Source organism: Macrobrachium rosenbergii, chromosome 15 (genome assembly GCF_040412425.1).
Source record: "Macrobrachium rosenbergii isolate ZJJX-2024 chromosome 15, ASM4041242v1, whole genome shotgun sequence".
Taxonomy (NCBI): Eukaryota; Metazoa; Arthropoda; class Malacostraca; order Decapoda; family Palaemonidae; genus Macrobrachium; species Macrobrachium rosenbergii.
The window spans coordinates 41,470,121-41,492,015 of NC_089755.1; the positions used below are offsets into that span (position 1 = coordinate 41,470,121).

At 37.1% G+C, this 21,895-nt stretch overlaps 1 protein-coding gene across 9 annotated transcripts in view; it reads left to right on the top strand.

The window, feature by feature from the left end:
- The window catches only part of LOC136846590 (EGFR adapter protein-like), a 1,014,562-nt gene that overhangs the window by 571,829 nt on the left and 420,838 nt on the right, over positions 1-21,895 (top strand). The gene's annotated exons all lie outside the window — the stretch shown is intronic.

Below are 21,895 nucleotides of genomic sequence, written 5' to 3' on the forward strand. Positions count from 1 at the left end.
ATCTTTTTGAAATTCAAAGTAGTTTTTTTTTTTCTCTCATTCTTTCTACCTTTCATTCACTCTCTTGAAGTTGCGTCGAGAGAGAAGAGATATCTTGATAATTAAGCGAATTTTAGAATTCAGTTTAGTTTGTGAAAACATGTTGATTTGATTCGTTACTTGAACTGTTGTTGTGTGAAGGTTTTCGTTACCTTAATTGTTGCGACGCAGCTAAAATCACTCAGTCAGTAATATTGTGTGAAATAATAGTATCTCTGACTCAGCGAATATAATTTACGAATTTTCATAAAGCATTGTTGCTGTTGGCGTCATTCATGCATTTCATATTGGCTGTTTATTTAATCATAGTAATAATATTTAGCCTGAGGATAGGAAAGTTAGAGGTCTTTCAACTCTATGGCCTGTCGAATGGCGTGATATGTGATAAATATCTCATTTTTCGAAGTTTCTTGATTACTGAAGTTTTATTCTCTCTCTCTCTCTCTCTCTCTCTCTCTCTCTCTCTCTCTCTCTCTCTCTCTCTCTCTTCCAAATATAGTTAGGTTTTGCACTTCTGCATACAAACGCACACACTTATTTTTGCAAGTGCACACGTACATATGTGCAGCACTACAAACTCGCCAACGCGCGCATTGTTTTGTTTTAATAAACAAAATGCTATTTTTGGTGCTTTAGAGCTTACGGACTTTTCCAGTTTTATTCCATTTTCCGTAAGTGATCCACGGAGGTAATCCTTACTCCGCTTTTACCTGTATTATACGTGAGTGTTTTCTCTCCCACGCAAAATATTCCAGCGCGGACGAGTGCCACCTTTCCAGAGGCCTCCCTTCCCAGAGGGTCCCCTTCCCAGAGGCCTTCCTTTCCAGAGGCCTCCCTTCCCAGGGGCCTCCCTTCCTAGAGGCATTCCTTTCCAGATTCCCCTCTTTCCAATGGCCTCCTTTTCCAGAGGCCTCCCAGTCCAGTGTCCTCCCTTCCAAAGGCCTCTCTTTCCAGAGGCCTTCCTTTCCAGAGGCCTCCCTTTCTAATGTCTTTTTCCAGAGGCCTTCCTTTCCAGAGGCTTCCCTTTCCAAAGTTCCCCTTCCTAGAAGCCTACTTTTCCAGAGGACTCCCTTTCCAGAGGTCTTTTTAGAGGTAAGCAACAACGCAGTTTCCAGACCAGCTATTATCATTTGCATATTCCCTTATGGAAATAGAAAGCGTTTGGTGCGTTGATGCGGGCTGTAAATACCCTTCCAGGTGTGACTCCTTTTTGCCGAGTGACTGGCCATCCAGACGACCGCGCTTGTAAAGGTAGAGATGGCTTGTACTCCAGAGAATAGAGATGGCACTGCGGAGAATAGAGAGAGTCCTTTGGGTGTTCCCCTGATGCCTCTAGCCTCCGCAAGGACATCTCTCGGAGATGAGCAGGGAAAAGTTGAGTCTTTTCAAGACATTCCAGGGAGTTGGGCTGCGGTAAAGTGGCGGTTCCTTCTGCCGGATCGGGTCGTAGAGAGTCATATGGAGGGACGTCCCTCGGTTTAATTGCGGGAGAGGATTGGGTGATTCCGGTGCGGGATGATGCTCTGAACTCTGTCCTAAGTATTTTTTTTTTTCATCGCGTTGCTCAGCGAAGGATTGTAGGATACAAGTCGTGGGAGATTTACGAAGTGCAGTCGCGTACGTTCCAGCGTTCATTTGTGGTGTATGAAATGAAAGTTGGAATTGTGAGGGGAAAGACATAATGGAAGGGTTTGAAGGTTTCAGAATGCCGGATAAGGGGGGTTGGGGGGCGGAGCCGGAAGGTTATTATAAATATTAAGTTTGTATATGGATTGTATATATAAAGGATGTCAACATGCTTTGTGTGGTAAAACCAGAGAGGACTTTAATAGTTCTAATTCAATCTCTCCAGTTATTTACTTCATGCGTTTTTTCCTCCCGTTTTCATTTCGTCCTCCAGTCGGAATGACTTAGTGCCTGTTAAGTGGAACCAAAACAGCTCATTTACAAAAAAATTTCTGTCAATTAATGCCTCTCCGATCGTATTATTACGTACTGGCTGGAAAGTAAAAAAAAAAAAAAAAAAAAATCCAGGCTGAATTACATGTTGATGTTTACGGTGAAACTTGACGTTTCCTTTATGTTTCACGGATAGCAACAGCGCTGGCAATTCATTTAGTTGGTCTTTTGAACTAAGAGGTTTTCTTGTCTTAAAGAAATGTAGCAATTAATCGCTCTCCTGGGCGGATTACCGGCTTCCATGCAAGCAAGAACAATTAAACGAGGTTTGCCGTCAGAACCTGTTGTTATCCGCAGTGGTGGCAAACATGTTTAGTTTGCCTACAGAACAATAGATTCTATACAGTTCTCGTTAGCTGCTGCTCTATTACGAGTTTCAGTTCATATCTGTTGGTGTTGTTGTGGGATTCTGCGTTACGCATTTCCTCTTCGTAATAATTTGAAGTTAAACCTTTTGGTTAGGGATTTCACTAATGAGTATTGTATTTCATCACGTTGCATGGGTGGACAGTTGGAGAATTCTCTCTCTCTCTCTCTGTCTCTCTCTCTCTCTCTCTCTCTCTCTCTCTCTCTCTCTCTCTCTCTCATCTTGGTGATATCGTATCTAGCTCACAACTGAATGACACTATAAGGGTTGAATGGGTGTGCTCTCCAAAGCCCATATGCCTCTTAGTAACCTAAACAGTGAATTATATAAGTATTTATTGGTTGCTTGTTGTGGGTCGCAGCTAGACTGAGAGAGAGAGAGAGAGAGAGAGAGAGAGAGAGAGAGAGAGAGAGAGAGAGAGAGCCCTAAATACGAGTATTCTCTGTTTCGTCAAAATGTATGTCATCAAAATTGAAGGTCCTCGACGAGGTATCCTCACCCTACTGGGGTGAAATCATAAGATATTCATGAGATTATTTCCTTATTTTCTTTTCTTTCCTCTTTTCCTCTTCGTCAGGTCTGCATTTTATATGTTAATCTAATTTTTTTTATTATAGTCACCGCTCTTATTTTTGTTTTGTATTTTATGTCGACATCTTCCTTCCTCCTCCTCCTCCTCCTCCTCCTCCTCCTCCTCCTCGTACGTCTAGGAATCTGTCATCCTTTCTCTCGGACATGTATTTAAATTCCTTTACCTTCTTTCCCTATCTCCTTCGTTTCGTCATATCTCCCCGTTTCTTTTGTATCTTTACGGCTTCGTTCTTCCTTCGTCTCTTCCTCTTTCTCCTTCCTCCTCCTCCCTCTTCTTTCCCCTTTCCTCCTTCCTCCCGAACGTGTCTCCGAAATCCCATCCTTGCCTCGTCCCGGAACGTGTGACAGGAGAGTCGCCGAAAACAGAAACTCAATTTTGTGAACAGCGACACCAATATGGACTTGAGCTTCTGCCGTAATGGGAATTCTTCTACTTCTCTCGGATTTTAACTCATTCTCTCTCTCTCTCTCTCTCTCTCTCTCTCTCTCTCTCTCTCCTCGTCTGTCCGAGGTTCGTCCTTTTGAATTTATCCGTAGCTTGATTATTCTCTCTTTATCTCATGTTAAACACGTTCATAGCATCTCTCTCTCTCTCTCTCTCTCTCTCTCTCTCTCTCTCTCTCCTCTCTCCGGTTCATCTTTTTTAATTTGTCCTAAGCATACTTCTATCTTTATCTCATGTTAAACACGTTCATTTCATCTCTCTCTCTCTCTCTCTCTCTCTCTCTCTCTCTCTCTCTCTCTCTCTCTCTCTCTCTCTCTCCACGGTACAGATAACCATTGTCTCATCTGAATTTGTTTTTAGCATGATTCTCTCTCTCTCTCTCTCTCTCTCTCTCTCTCTCTCTCGTTAAATACGTCCATAGCATTTTGTTTTATATCATCAGTCAATCACTTTGTGTATGAAAGAAGCCCAGAACGCCTCAATAAGCTTTCTACAGAAAATCGTATGTTAAGAGGTAAGTTGTAAGAGGCATTTAAGATAACTCATAAACTACATAAAATATAGATAACTATTTACCACCAAGTAATAACCAAACCAGATCCTTTTGGATGGGAAACTGGAACAAAAAGAGTTAAAACCAGCCTGTGGGAACCTCCACACTTCTAAGGAGCAGGCTGTACCAGATGCTGTGAAGAGTACCACCACCACCAGCGGTCAGTTCAAGAACGTTTCTGATAGGGTGGTTGTGAAAAAAAATTATTTTTATTCATTTCCATTAATTTATTTTTAACATTTATTTTTGAAGGTGTCACCTCGGACGGATTTTTAGTTTCTCTCTCTCTCTCTGTCTCTCTCTCTCTCTCTTCAATCAATATATATATATTTAGATATATATATATATATATATATATATATATATATATATATATATATTATATTATATTATATCCTCTAAACTGTACAATATATTTATATTTTTATATCGCTCTAGACTGTACAAACGCAAAGGTCTATACGGCCATGAAAAAATAGGTAAGATGTATATCGCTCCTCGTTAAGTAAACAATTTTTCATGAGGTCACTTCTCTGTTAAAGACGGAAGATCGTTAGAGTGATGTTTGTAAGTCTGAAATAACAAGTAAAAAATGCGCCGAGGTTTCTCCAGCGCGATCGAGTTTTCTGTACAGCATATAATCAGAGCCACCGAAGATACAGTAGATCTGTATTTCGGTGGTCTCGGTATAATGCTATATGAGCCGCGGCCCATGAATCTTTAACCACGGCCTGGTGGTGGCCTGTCCTATATCGTTGCCAGCTGCACGATTATGGCTAACTTTAACCTTGAATAAAATAAAAACTAATGAGGCTAGAGGGCTGCAATTTGGTATTTTTGATGATTGGAGGGTAATTGATCAGCATACCAATTTGCAGCCCTCTGGCCTCAATAGTTTTTAAGATCTGAGGGCGGACGGACAGACAAACTGGCACAATAGTTTTCTTTCACAGAAAACTAAAAATAGAGACGGTGATATCCCAAAATGTGTGATCCTTTAATTTCTGAGAAAGTTAACGTATTCTAGAACTACCCTGTCCAGCGGAAACGATGGCTAGCAAATCTGGCTCATACAACCTTTCATCTTTAACAGCCAAGTGACCTCAGGGAAAAATGATAAAATTTGTAAACCGAGCGAATATGGTTGAATAAAAATCCTGGCCATCTTGGTGACGTCATGGCTACCCAAAGATTTGAAATGACGTGGATAATCTAGTTCTAGTCAAGGATTAATTAGTTTCGGCTAATTAATGCCATTCTAAGAGGAAAAAAAAGACGGATTGATAAAAATGTCTTTCCATGCCTTACGTAAGAATAAAGTCGTTCTGATGACTGAGGGGTTTTGTATGCCAGCAGCTGTTGGCATTCGATGATGGCAGCAAACTCACGGACTGCCTGGATCAATGTTGATTAATTCTGTGATATATATATATATATATATATATATATATATATATATATATATATATATATATATATATGTATATGTATGTATGTATGTATGTATGTATATTATATACGTGTGTGTGTGTGATGTGCTCTAACTCACAGCTGTGGCTCTCCTTCCTTGTAGTCTGTGTTATGTTTGATATTAACGTCCTTAAATAATATTTCAAAGAATAACTCATGTTTAGAACGTAATTTAAAGATTTTACTCTTTACTGTAGCATATGCTTATCCATAGTGTCCTCTCTGTGAATATACATTTTGCCACTTTCTTTTCCGATTATTTTTATTGTTTTAAATTTGTCCACTTATGTCCAGTAATTACTTCTGTTTATGTAGCATTATTTACTGCAAAAGCAATTTCTTTCTGTTTACATGTGTATTATTTACTATAAAAGTAAATTCTTTTTATTGATTTGTGCATTATTTGCTATAAAAGTAATTGCTGTCTGTTTATCCTGCCATTTCTTTATTGTTCACTCCCAATCTTTAGGTCGTCTTTTTACAAAGCATCGTCCCTTTATTATTGTGTTCGACCAGATTGTTTAGAAACGAATCTCTGTATCGTCTTCGCAGTTAACTACAACAGCTCCCACGAAGGGAACCAGAGGGGACCGTCTTGTACCTCATTTTCCTTTCGTATTAGAAGTTCGTCTTTAAACATTCAATTCGCGTTTGTCTTGGTTACGGTCGTCGGTTCTTTATACAGCTAAGTTTCTTTCTAACCCTCTTTTCTTCATCTTAATTGCCTTCTTTGTTCGCTGTTAGTCCAGGTTTTGTCAGACGCGGCTTTGTTGCATTTGATATTCCTCTTATTATGATGACTACTCGACTTGGGAAAAGATTCTTGAGCAGCGAGAAAGTTTGTTTGTGTTTGAATGTTTTCTTGTGCAAATGAATTTCTGTGATTGACCTTCCATTAATTGGCTCGAAGTTTGGAGGAATAAAAGGTAGCTGTCTGTATTGACCTTTTCCATATATTTTTATTTGTTTCTAAGGGTCAACGTAAAGCTTGCCTCGTTTCTTGAGATGAAATATGAGTTACCTCTAAGGAAGATTTTTAGTTCGAGATGACTTGTGCCTTAATGATTAAAAATTCAGAGGTTTTAGCTCTTCTGGTGCACCTGAAAATACTGATAAGGACGTTACAAATGTCAATCAAATTCCGAAGAACGTGACTGACATTTGTCTTTTCTTATTTTGTTGTTAGTTGTATTATTGTTGTTATTGGTGATGCTACTGTAATGCTGTGATTATTATTATTATTATCATTATAATTTTATAATTTTGGTGGGAGACCGTCCTTGGGGCATGTTTAGTTAATTACAATTTCAGTTCATTGGTCTTAATTTTATAGATTTTTTTATTAATTTTCCTAACTATTTCTGTCTCTGATGGGCATAACATTGCGAGTGTTTCTTATATCCGAACATAATTCTCGAAGCTAAGGGCACAATTTGGTTGTTTTTTCTTTGTTTTATAAAATCACAAAGAATGTACAAGTCTCAATTTATTTAAGGGTAAACGTTTATTTATTTTGCGCATGAGGTCACTATATCGTTATTGTGGGATCATTCATAATATTATTAGTATTACATTTTAATGATTGTTTATTTGCATCTTTGAAACAATTTATAAGAAAGACCAAACACATTATATCTTTATCAATGCCTTATTATTGAACGAAACATAGCCAGAGACCCTTTGCCTCGTCTCTATTCCCGTTATAAGAATTTAGAATTAATGACATTACTTCTTCCCCGTGGGGACCTCCCCAAAGGCATATATTTAAAGACCATTATTTCAACGGGAGTCAGATGTTTGTTCAATTGCTGCGTTGAGGAAAAGTCGCCATATTGCCCTCCTAACGTAAGGGTTGTGAGTAGCAGGTAGCCAATTGATGGTTGGGAAAGGGAATGAATGAGAAACCAATGATGATGTTGATCTTAGCGTCATTTACCGATGTAAAGATGGAAAGTACTTTATTGCGTAGTTTTTAGTTTTCTGTCGAAGAAAACCATTGTGCCGGCTCTGTCTGTCCGTCCGCACTTTATTCTGCCCGCACTTTTTCTGTCCGCCCTCAGATCTTAAAAACTACTGAGGCTGGAGGGCTGCAAATTGGTATGTTGATCATCTACCCTCTAATCATCAAACATCCCAAATTACAGCCCTCTAGCCTCCGTAGTTTTTATTTTATTGAAGGTTAAAGTTAGCCATAATCGCGCTGCTGGCAACGATATAGGACAGGCCACCACCGGACCGTGGTTAAAGTTTCATGGGCCGTGGCTCATACAGCATTATACCGAGACCAGCGAAAGATAGATCTATTTCTGGTGGCCTTGATTATACGCTGTAGCGGCTGTACAGAAAACTTGATTGCGCCGAAGAAACTTCGGCGCATTTTTTACTTCTCCAAAGTTAAGATGGCTGGCTAATTCTTATGTTTAAGTACAGAATCGATAATGTTTAGTTCGCCGCCATATGAAATTTGGATATAAGTTTCATTTGCGTTTTCATAATTTGAGCTTTAATATATGAAAATGTTTTTTATACGAGTGTGGAAATATTTAGATGCAAATTCAACTTGTTTTTTAGTAATTCTCTTCAAAGATATGTAAATAGTAAAAAAATTTGCATTTATACATTTGGTAAATTGAGTAAAGTAGTTAGACGCGAGCACTGGCTCATGCTAAACTTGCATGACTGTTGAGTTGCCTGCATACACGCTAAAAAGCGTAGGCTTTATTTCAGTCAGGTTAGTACACCTATGATAAGTAATTCCTTCAAATATAAATTACTCTCATAGTACATTGAATTTTGTAGTAAGTGGTTATTGTTCTCACACACACGTATATATATATATATATATATATATATATATATATATATATATATATGTGTGTGTGTGTGTGTGTGTGTGTGTGTGTGTGTGTATATATTTACATATATATGTGTATATATATATATATATATATATATATATATATATATATATATATATATATATGTGTGTGTGTGTGTGTGTGTATATTTATATATATATGTGTATATATATATATATGTATATATATATATATATATATATATATATATGTATATATATATATATATATATATATATATATATATATATATGTACATATATATATGTGTATAGATATATATATGTATGTATACACATGTATATTTATGTGTATATTATACATACATACATATATATATATATATATATATATATATATATATATATATATACAATGATTTATTTGTACTGAAGTCTACATACATGTGCACGTCCTCGATTCATATCCCCCTGAGCATTGCGTTGTAAACCATTGACAGGAAACTATTTTTCCTTTTCTCTTTTGACTTAACATCCAAAAACATTCTCTCTTCTTCACCAGTTCCGCTTCAAGCCCAATACAGAACACACAGAATTCAAAGACAGCACCGTTGCTGAGAATGCATGCAACAAATCCATTTCGCTAATTAAAATATTCTCTCACTCTCTATTTATTTTTGTGAATGCGAGTTACTTTAGTTAAGTGAACACGTATTTGTGTTAGACACGCGCATTGGCACCGTTCTTGCTGCTCCCTCGCACATGCCTGGCACTGGCGAAGTTGCAGAAGCGGGGAACGTTGCTTCGTTCGGTTCAAATAACAGTCGATTCTGAGATGGTTCCCAAATGACAGACAGTTCGTCTCCTTATGAATGGATTTAGTAAGATAAGGAATTATCAATAAGATATCCGGTAAGTACGAAGAAACACATTTTACTTGTCCATTAAGTAGAGGAAATATGAATAAGATAGCTGGTAAATACCAAACAATAAATTTTATTTGTCCTTGTAAAAGGGTTGACAGTCTTCCTTCCTGTGTTTGAATGGATTTATTAAGAAGAAGAAATGTGAATAAGGTACCCATTAAGTACGAAACAATACATTTTATTTGTCCTTGTAAAAGGGTTGACAATCTTCCTTCCTGCGTCTGAATGGATTTATTAAGAAGAAGAAATATGAATAAGATAACCATTAAGTACGGAAAAATACAATTTACTTGTCCTTGTAAAAAGGGTGACAGTCTCCCGCCGCCCCCGGCCCCGGCCCCGCCCCCGCCCGCCCGCCCTGCGTATGAGTGAATTTAGTAAGAAGATGAAGTATAAATAAGACATCCTTTAAGTAAAAAAAAGAGGAAGTGTAAATAAGATATCCGGTAAATACGAAAAAAAAGTTAAGTATACCTTAGTTTAACCAGACCACTGAGCTGATTAACAGCTCTCCTAGGGCTGGCCCGAAGGATTAGATTTATTTTGCGCGGCTAAGAACCAACTGGTTACCTAGCAACGGAACCTACAGCTTATTGTGGAATCCGAACCACATTATAGCGAGAAATGAATTTCTATCACCAGAAATAGATCCCTCTTATTCGTCATTGGCCGGTCGGAGATTCGAACTCGCGGCCAGCAGAGTGCTAGCTGAGAACGGAACCCACTCTCCCAACGAGGAACTAGTAAATACGAAGAAATATATTTTACTTGTCCTCGCGAAAAAGACTGAAATTCTTCCCCTCCTCTTCCTAACTAATCAAAGAATGACGTCGATTGAAAGCAAAGCGTTGCGGGGTATGGGAATGAAATCACAGGCAATAAAGGCAGAGGCTTTTATTGTCTACTTCCGTTCTGTCACCATTGTTGTCACTCAGCGATGTAGGAAATACGGACGGTATACCCAGACAGTTGTTCGTCTCTGCACCAACGCAAATGGAAAAGGAAAACACACACACAAACACATACACACGTGCACACAACAACAATGAAAGAGGTATTGGGATATATTTCCGGCGGCGCAGTTCGTTTCCAGGAAACGCCTTTTAAAAGATATATAAAGTCTTTTGGTGTGCACCTGCTTGTTTGTTTGTTGTGCGTTTGCGGTGGACAATGCGAGAAGACTGAATCGCTCTTTCCTCGGAAGGTTCATGACTTAATCCAGAGGTTTCCTTTGATGAAAGCCTCGTTTTGTTTCTATTTTTCTCCTCTCTCTCTCTCTCTCTCTCTCTCTTTTTTTTTAGCTTCTCTTCTCGTTATATTTCTTTTTCAGGGAAAAGAATAATGGAAGTGCGCTTAGAGCCCGAAATATTGTTGGGAACCCCACCCTTTCTCTCTCTCTCTCTCTCTCTCTCTCTCTCTCTCTCTCTCTCTCTCTCTGCTATATATATATATATATATATATATATATATGTATATATATATACATATATATATTTCTTTTTCAGGTAAAAGAAATATATATATATATATATATATATATATATATATATATATATATATATATATATAATGATATATACATATATATATAGGTATATATACATATATATATTTTTTTTCAGGGAAAAGAATAATTGTGAAAGTGTATAGAGACCAAAATATCCTGGGAATAGCCCACCCTTTCTCTCTCTCTCTCTCTCTCTCTCTCTCTCTCTCTCTCTCTCTCTGTTCATGAAAATTGGAAATTAAATAAATGTGTGATAAAGCAAAAACTCGAGACGAGAACTAATAATCGTATTTCAAGGATATGTTGTTTCGATTATCTGTTTATTCTCAGTACTTGTTAACATCTCCGTTAGCAGCGTTGGAAAAAAAACAGCCATTTCTGGAACTCGCACATCAGTCGCTTTTAAAGAGAGCTATCTCGATTGACGTCACCGAATAACGAAATTATTCGGTAACAGTTTAATTAGCTTGCAAAAACATAATCCCGTGTGATCACTTTTGAATTGAATTGTGCCATGTAACAAGTAAAAAATGCGCCGAAGTTTCTTCGGCGCAATCGAGTTTTCTGTATAGCCGCTACAGCGTATAATTAAGGCCACCGAAAATAAGATCTATCTTTCGGTGGTTTCGGTATAATACTGTATGAGCCGCGGCCCATGGAACTTTAACCACGGCCTGGTAGTGGCCTATCTTATATCGTTGCCAGAAACACGATTATGGCTAACTTTAACCTTAAATAAAATAAAAACTACTGAGGCTTGAGGGCTGCAATTTGGTATGTTTGATGATTGAAGGGTGGATAATCAACATACCAATTTGCAGCCCTCTAGCCTGAGTAATTTTTAAGATCTGAAGGCGGACAGAAAAAATGCGGACGGACAGACAAGGCCGGCACAATAGTTTTCTTTTACAGAAAACTAAAAAGTCAAAACAAAATAACTACATCACTCAAATTTGTGTATTCGCGTTTTCTTTTCATGATTTGTTATTTGAATGGTTATTTGTAGAGTTGTCGATACTTTAGACAGCTGTGATTGGTACTGTGTCAGTATTTTAATTTTATGAATGTAAAAGATTTCTCTTGTTTGTAATTGTTTATTTTCATAGTGGATAGACGTAGATGGGCCAGCCTGCTCAAATAAGGCTTGGTCACTGCAAAAAAAACAAAAAGTGTGAAAAGTTGTATGACGAGAATAGCCCTTCCGAAAAGAAACAGGTTGAAGAATTAAGGAAACAGAGAAATTAGAGAATTCCATAACTTGGAAGACAGATAATTGAAGTGGTTAACACTCGAGTTTGCAACTGCAAATAATGTTTTTTATAAATATTCACCCGAGACCAAGAAATGCCATTCATTTCTCAGCCTATTAACCCATACCATCAAAGTATGCTGGTTATAAACGAGAAAGTCAAGACAGTACGTCCTAACCCTATGACGCAACGTACCGCCCCGAATTTCGGACTTAGGAAAGTCTTAATTCGAATTTTGCCAGCGCTCCCTCGTGTATGTAACCTATCGCATTTTGTGCACGGTGGAGTTAAAGAGCTAAGGGTGTGGGCCAACTTTTGAGTTTGACTGTACCTTCAATCGGTATACTTATGTATAGAGATCACTCACTATTGAGACATATGGCCTGCAGGCTGCACTACGCAAGTCTAAGTGTCGATTTTATTGCCCATAGAATATCATCGTTGCTCACATAAAAAATATACAGCCACATATCTCGTTTATATTGCCAGACTATGTCTTCATATTCTGAAAAAAGGAAGCATTTACAGAATGGGATTTCGGCTCTGGGTATACGTAGAGGTTGAAAGACTTTCTGAAGTAATTTATAATCATGGCTGGAAATTGGCGATCTGTATACGTAAGTGTCTCAGATGATTTTGGAGATTGTAATACCTAAAAGCTGATAATGTTTGTAGAGTTTATTTGCGTTAGAAGTTTGATTTCACCTAAATATCGAATAAAAGTTTATTTGCGTTAGAAGTTTTATTTCACCTAAATATCGAATAAAAGCAAGAATGGATAGTAAGTATATCTAAAGGGACGCAGTAATTATGCATTCAGGCCTTCAGATTTTATTTGAATTTTGTTATGTTGACCAGCGTCTTACCCACGGGGACATTGGAAATTTCAAGATTGCAAGAAATACTCCTTAAGTAAAGTGAAATATCTTCTTTTTCGTTTTCTTCACAATCCACTCTCTTTTAGTAGCAACTGCAGTAACTCTAGTCATACGCAAACGTTCCAATGACTAAAGTTCCTTTTGCAAGTTAAAAAGTTTCCCCTTCTCTCCCAGACATCCAGAGATGCTTCTTCTTTTGGAAACGTCATTTTGGCTTCGCTATAAATGCCTGTTGCTATGCCGAGTTAATAGTTCCGTTTCGGGTGGTGCGCTCGCTGTTCTGGACATTAATATTGCGACAGCTTCGAGGTGGTGACTTTGTAATATGTTGGCGAGGTATGTATAGGTATTTGAAATTGTCTCGTTTGTAAAATCCTTGCTTTTATCTCTTTCTCTTGTTTTCATCCCATCTTTCTTGCTTTTATCCTCTTTCTCTCTCATGTTTTTATCCTATCTTTCTCTCTTGCTTTTATCATGTGTTTTATCCTATCTTTCCTCTTGCTTTTATCCTCTCTCTCTCTCTGCTTTTTTATCCTCTTGTTTTATCCCTCTCTCTCTTTGCTTTTATCCTCTTTCTCTCTCATGTTTTTTTATATCTTTATCTCTTGCTTTTATCTCTTTATCTCTCTGCTTTTCTCTCTCTCTCTCTCTCTCTCTCTCTCTCTCTCTGTCAGGACATGCAGTCACACATTGACACTCACACATCATCCTTTGTGCTAGATCTACAGCAGTGGCTGGTCCCTGGGAGCTTTTCTTTTCCGCCCCCTATCCCAGACACAGGTCCTGGGCGCCCGAAGGTGTCCTCCTCGCGCGTCAAAGGGTTCCCTATAGGGAAGTTGGCCAGCGCTCTTCGGGTGTTATAACGGGGTTAGGAGCAATATTCAATTATCGTACCAATATTTAATTTTCTCTTCCGATAAAGAATGTTATTTGAACGATCCCCTTTGAAGACCAACATTTCTCTCCTCCTCTTCCCCTCCCCTCCTACCCTTCCCTTTCCGTTCCCCTTCCTCCTCCCCTTCCTCCCCTCCCCTCCCCTTCCCCTACTTTCCTCCTTCCTTTTGCCTTTTGAGTCGCAGGAAAAATTTCCGGGCTCAAAAAAAAAAGAATAAAAAAAGTGGAACGAGAGAGGGAAAAAGAAGTTGATGAGACCAGGTGAAATCCCTCGACGCTGTTGCTAATTTGTGTAGCAAGTGATGTGGAGCACAGACGCCAAATATTTCGCTGCTATCTTTCTCGATCTTATAGGTTCCCCCATTTTTTAATAGATTCTTTATGTCTTTTTTTGTAAGTGCCATGTTTTTCTGTTTTGAATATTAGGTGAATTTCAATTAATGGAGGCATATTGGAATTCAGAGTTTGGCGTGTTAAAAATATGTCAGTGATGGAAATATGAAAAGTATATTAATTTTTATATTGTTTTCGAGATTATGATGAATTTATTTAATATACAGATGTAGGATAGTTTAACACATAATAGTTAAAGACAGAGTGAGCGATATGAAAGAAACTGCCCCACGTTGCACTTAACCTCCCTTATATTCGACTAATAAAGATAGTTGCTTAATTTGTACAACAATATACAGTATATGGAGTTATTAATTATTTAGTGTTAACTATGTTATTTATATTATACTTGCCCTTGTTGTATTAAGTGGGGTGAACACAATGAATACCTCATAAGATAGAACATCTTAAGAGTTGGGATTTTGCATTTATATATATTTTTTTCATCACTGATATGTGTTGATGATATTCACTTGATTGATTTCTCAGTTAATTCAAAATATGTTTTGAATTTGATGTAGATAAGTGGTTTGTTTTAAAGAGCATCAGGAAGTTTACTTCAACAACTCGTAAATATTCACAGTCAGCGGAGATTTTGAAAATTTGGTTACTTTAAAACTTAATCTCTCTCTCTCTCTCTCTCTCTCTCTCTCTCTCTCTCTCTGCTGGGGTAGAATACCTTTATATTTATACTTGATGGTTATACGCCTTTGATATAAATAAGGTTAGCTCTCTCTCTCTCTCTCTCTCCTATCTCTCTCTCTCTCTCTCCATTGTTGTTCGTCACCCTTTTCCGGATGACCAGCGACGACATCTGCCGGAAGGGTAGACGGCGTTTAGGTCCCAGTTATGCCTAATTTGACGTCGCACCTCGTAACCCTTCAACTGTGTAGCCTTTCCATTTTATCGTAGTCATCCCCTTTAAAGTTTATTGACGTAAAGAAAATGGGATATTTTGAACGCTTTGAGGATACACTGACCTAGACAACACTCTAGGGCGCAATTGGTTAGTATACGCGCCCTACTTCGTTTCTGCTTGATTAGCAATCTCTCTCTCTCTCTTCTCTCTCTTTCTACTCTCTCTAAATTCTAGCTAATCTTTCACTTTTCTGTCTCAACCACATTTCGCGCTATTTTCTCCTCTCTCTCTCTCTCTCTCTCTCTCTCTCTCTCTCTCTCTCTCTCTCTCATTGGGTTTATGATATCATGTCACATTTCACAGCTGCTAATAAACGCCTGCCTGTGTGTAAATTTCTCTTAATATTCCATTGGAGTCATTCACATTTTTAAATCATTCCTTTCACCCGCTGTCATAATTACGTGTCATTTACTCTTCCCCCTGGCACCTTCCGCTCCCCTTTCCCTATCCAACTTCCTTTTGGCACTATTACCATTCTTCTCCAAAGTCTATTCACGTATGGATTTTTTTTTATTCTCTCTCTCTCTCACACACACTTTCAAGCAGAGAGTAAAAGGCACCGCCTCCAGGGAGATGAGGGGAAGACGGGAAGACGAGGACATTAGGTCCCACCCTCAGGAACCCCTTGAGTTACCCTCTTTTGACACCTTCTAAACGCTCTGCGCGAGGATTCGATTCTCTCTCTCTCTCTCTCTCTCTCTCTCTCCACATTTTTTGGCAAGTATTTGACACATGGCAAAGATGGCTCACGTTAAGTACGTAGGAGTGAAACATCCCCCCCAACTTTTTTTCTCTCTCTCTCTCTCTCTCTCTCTCTCTCTCTCTCTCTCTCTCTCCAGTCATCATTTTTAACGCCTTATGAACATTTGCAAAAATTCTCTCTCTCTCTCTCTCTCTCTCTCTCTCTCTCTCTCTCTCTCTCGTTTGATAGTTACAGGACTGAGGAACCGGGATGAAAAATGTTGAGAGGTGTCGGGGGGTTGTTTAGCGGCGAATTACAGTAACCATCCTGTCATAAATTGTTTTATATGGCATGTAATTATTACTGTATAATTTCTAAATATGTTTAATTTTAATTTTATTTTTCTCAATATTAATTCTCATCATAACAGTAAATATGGATTTAAATGACTGATTTATGCCAGCTTTTACTGTCAATTTCCGTTTCAGAGCTGAATGACCTCATAGGTCCCAGTGCTTGGCCTTTGGCCTAAATTCTATATTCAATTCAGTTAAGGTACACTGAAATAATTAACATTTTCTTGACTGGTTCTTCACGAGGCAAAGTGCGATATACCGCAGTGTGAAAGCACGTTTTCTCGTTCAGTGTCATGTTCTGCTCTTTGTCTGGGATTCATAAAGCTGAAATAGAAATAATTTTCCGCAAAAGAGGTTTTCTTGAGAATCGCGACTGGGAATATGTTCGTTGTAATTTAGTTATTACTAGCATTGGAAATGGATGACAGTCACGACATCCCTTCTACTCTTACAAATACATGAGTGTTTGTTTTTAGATGAACTTTATGTTTGCACATGTACATATACATATAGGCATATATAAACTCATATAGTAGATCACAGAAAGGTCTGGAACCGTCCTGTTGGCTGATAAACTTCATGTATGTATACACATTACACATGCAGCCATACATAAACGCATATAGATCATAGAAAGGTCTGGAACCGTCCCGTTGGCTGATAAACTATACGTATGTATACACATACAGGCATACATAAAGGCACATAGTAGAGCTTAGAATGCTCACGATCCTTCCTGTTGGCTGCCATAAAATTGTATTTTGTTGCGAAAATGTAATATTGCCTATTTTTTCAAGCTTTCGCACTTTTCAAAATGTTCAAAGAAAATGTGAGAAACGGCCACATGCCAATATTTAGCTTGAGTGACGTTTTTGTTGGATAAAGGGGAGAATTGAGATTTCCCACGAAAAATTGAGGCAACGTTTTTATTTATATTTATGGATGGGATTGCCCAATCCGTTGTTTGATATCAAGCCTTTGTTTTTTACTGAAGGATATACTTTGTTTTATTTTTATTTTGTTTTAGTATCTTTTCTAGATCGGGCAGGTAGCCCTGCATATATATAGTATATATATATATATATATATATATATATATATATATATATATATATATATATATATATATATATATATATAAAATATACATACACACATATATATATAAATAAATATATATATATCTGTGTGTGTATGTCAGTGCATAAAAATCTTAATTTTAAAGCTTGCCTCATTGGTAAAGCAGCCAAAGTTCAAATCCCTGGTAAGAGCAGAGCGATGTAAGCCCGATGAAACCCATTTTGCGTGTGTTGTAGAAGAGATGGGTTGTTGCGTTTGCGCACAATGCCTTACAAAGACCGAACTCGTATCATTAAGATAAGACTGGATAAGTAAGACATTGTCTAATAAGAACTCAACAGATAGACCCATGTTCCCCTCCCAAACACCAAACACACACACCCCCCTCCTAGCTGAGTGTGAGTTGAACTAAAGACCAATGCAATGGAAGGTTTTCGATGTTATCATTAATATTTTATTCGACTTTAATAGGCAACCTGACTTAATTAGCCCCATATCGTAATAGATAAATACGAAGTTTTAAAACTGACGAATTCTTACGATGATTGTAGGTTGCTCGGTTTAAAACTGTTACATATAGTTCTCCCACAGTTACTTAATATTTTCGTAGGTCTCCACAAGAGACGACAAGTCCCTCGACGTTGACTGGCAGGAGCCAGTGGAAATATCTTGAAACTCTGTAGCGACAGGCTGGCCATTTTCGCCTGGGAAGTGAAGATACGAGGCTCATGTTTTTTTTCCCCTCGAACTTTTCTTCCCTGTGATCTGAAACCGTAATTACTGGGCCCCTCTCCACCGAAAGTAATTGGTATAGTGTTCCCTCTTGAAGGGAAATGACGATGATTGTGGTTATAAAATGATGGTGGTGATGATGATGATGATGATGATGGTGATGTTAGGGCAAGTTTTGGTGGGGAGATCCGCGTTCTATTGTTATTTGTTTATTCAAATTTATGTTTATATTTTTTGTCACTTTCTTCCCACATGGCGATGATTGTGGTTATAAAATGATGATGACGATGATGATGATGATGGTGATGAGGGCAAGAGAGTAATAATTTTTGGTAAGGAGGTCCGTGTTCTGTTGTTATTTGTTTATTCAAATTTATGTTTATAGTTTTTTGTCACTTTCTTCCCACATGACGATGATTGTTGTTATAAAATGATGATGATGATGATGATGATAAGGCAAGAGAGTAATACTTTTAGGTAAGGAGATCCGTGTTCTATTGTTATTTGTTTATTCAAATTTACATATATATATATATATATATATATATATATATATATATATATATATATATATATATATATATATATATATATATATATTGTCAATTTCTTCCCACATGAGCATCCTGTTCTGTGGAAACTTGCTTCTTTGTAGGACAAAAGCATTTAGGCCTATTCCATGAATGTGCATCCTAGTTACAATAAAAATAGATTGAGTCTGTCATGTAATGCTGGTATACATCATTTTTATAGCACTGTTAGACGTGATGCTTCCGTTTCTTCGTACATAACACTCATTTAATAGACATTTGTTTATATTTCCAACAGAAATATAAACAGAGTTTTGGATATCATAATATCATCATCTTACTTGAGAGTAAGATGATGATATTATGATTTCCAAAACTTCATCTTGGAGCCCATCTTGTTTTCATTGTATGTCATTCTCTGTAACCTGCGCTTCTGTCGCTTCAGTTAACTGTATAATTGAATTATAATGATTATTACAAATGATCTCGCAGGAATGTGCATACTTTCCATGACGTTCTGCACTTACAATGCAGAGTTGAAGTAACAAAGTACTGTATGTAAATCTTCTCGTATTTTGAGACTACTTTGAATTTACGAGGAATGTAAGTGAGATTCAAGGTTAACCCTTTGATAGAGCGAAGTGTGTCTGTATTCCATAAGGATAAAATTTTCATTAACTTGACTGGCGAGGTTTGATGGAAATCTGTAAAGTGGGTACATTAGGTAAAAGGTTCATGTAGCGAAAGTCCTCACTGAATGTGAGGTCACCAACACATGTATGTTGACCCCGATGAAGATTTTCCGTGGAATTATCATTAAAATAGGTGGGAATGAGAATTTGCAAGCTTTTTCGGTTAGCACTTTGGACCTTACGAGACAAGTAACCATCCTAGTGCTTTACAGTTGCAAGTATCTTAGTTTTTGTCAAAATTAACAGTCTTGCTTTTGTCACAGGAGGAATCCTTGCTTTGGTCAAGTAACACCGTAGCTTTTGTAATAAGTAACATTCCAAAATAAGCAAGCTATCTTTGGTACAATTTGACTATTTCCTAGTTATCCGTATGTAACCAGCTAGTGATAAAAAAATAGTTATATAATAATAATAATAATAATAATTCATATGTTTGATATTGATGACCATTCCATCCTAATTAGCAAACTCTTGGCCGAATGATTCTTGAAAACGAAACTGTACTAAATGATCCAGCCCCCAACATGATTCTCTCAGTAACCAGACAGTTTGTTCAAGGGTTTGCCTTATGGCAGTTAGATATAAGTCACAAGGAGCCGTCATTTGATCTGTCACGGCTGCGTGTACCGTAAAAAGAAATATACGTAGAAACCTCCCATTTTCTGAAACCCTTCCCAGGCAAACTTACCTTTTCAAAGGGTTCCAACAAAGGCGGTTCTTGGGGGAATTGCCAAGGTTCTCGCGCAAATTAGGACGAGGAGCACTTCAAAAGGAGAATGAGGGCAGAGGGAATTTTTTATGGCCCTCAAGACGTTTTGAGGGTCTCAAGAAGAAGAAGAAAAAGGTCCCCTCTCTCTCTCTCTCTCTCTCTATTGCTTTGTGTGTGTGCGTGTGTTTTCTAATGTCCAGGCCGATGCATTTAATAAAGAATTCGCACCGAGAAGAATTTTTACTGGAGTCTTCTTCTCTCTTCCTCTCTCTCTCTCTCTCTCTTTTCTCTCTCTCTCTCTTCTCTTCTATATATATATATATATATATATATATATATATATATATATATATATATATATATATATATATATATATATATATATATATATATATATATATATATATACAGTACATATATATATATATATATATATATACACATACATATGAGGAGAGAGAGAGAGAAAATAAAAACTAACTACCTTAAACAGCCTAACTAAAATTATTTATAACCTGACGAACTTTTTTTTTTTTTTTTTTTGCCTCCGCCCAACCAATTTTTTTATATACATTTTTTTAAGCGAGACGGGATTTCCTGGAAGGCTTAAAGAAGACCAGAAGTCTAAACTGCAAGGATAAGCTCTCAACTGCCGCGTCTCCTAACTCTTTTGGATGACATCTGTTAAAAAAAAAGTTACGAAAAAAATTCCTTTTACGAGGGTTCCTTCATTAAATGTATTCTCTGTATGGACATTAGGAAGCAGAGAGAGAGAGAGAGAGAGAGAGAGAGAGAGAGAGAGAGAGAGAGAATTGAAAATAGTAAAAAATATAGATGAGAGATAGAAAGAAAGAGATAAAACTCCTTTGGGAAAAATTACATTTATACATATATATATATATATATATATATATATATATATATATATATATATATATATAAATACATTGGTATATATTGATATATACATATAAAATATATACATATATACAGTATGTATATTTTGATATATATGTATAAATGTAACTTTCTCCATGAAATTATTACCTTTTCTCTTCTAGTCTTTTTACAAGTCTCTGATCTGTTTTATGGAAGTGTGCAAATATTTTCTCTACAGATCAACGAGCTAAACTTTAGATTTTAGAAGGACGAAGACCCTGCCCTTACTCGAATGGAAGTTACTGGCTTAGAACCAGCTTTCATTGAATAGCTGATAAAGTAGCGTGACGCCATTGAAAGTGGTAGACGACGCGAAGTCAAAAAGTGGACCTTCAGAAATATTCTCTGTATGGACTTTAGAGAGAGAGAGAGAGAGAGAGAGAGAGAGAGAGAGAGAGAGAGAGATTATAGAGATAATGGCTCCAACCTTACACATACATAATACATACATACATATATATATATATATATATATATATATATATATATATATATATATATTATATATATATTTATTTATATATATATGTGTGTGTCTATATACGTGTATATAAAAGTACAATATATCGAGAGAGAGAGAGAGAGAGAGAGAGAGAGAGAGAGAGAGAGAGAGAGAGAGAGAGAGAGAGAGAGAGAGAGACTTACTTATCCCTTGACTTGTCGTACTTTGAATACAATAATGTTTTCTGTCTTTGCAGAATTACCGAATCATCATAAATTGTCTAAGATTTATATTAGTAATAATTTGACTGTATTTTTGTATGCATAACTTCATTTAATTTCCGACATTTTTCCCTGTTATTTAGTTAAATGTATAAACGTCACTCATGAGTAGCAAAGTCAAGGGACAGGTCAGTGGCCAGGGTCAGAACGTACAAACAGGTCAAATAATCAACGCCTGAGACCATTTACACTCAGGTGAGACCGTAGGGGAGCAAGTAAAAGTCAAGTCATGTGTCAGTGAAAATAAGTGAACTCGGGACTCCAGGATGCGAGTCTCCGACGATACCATTGAGCTACCACAATTTATTTCATCATACCATGCTTTAGTTTGGCACTAGTTTGTATTTTTAAATAAGTCAGTCATTATATTGTTTGGTGCTTTGTTAGGCTGCAGTTATTCATGTTGTATATAATCTAGTTATTTGGCCGTAGTGTTGCGCCAT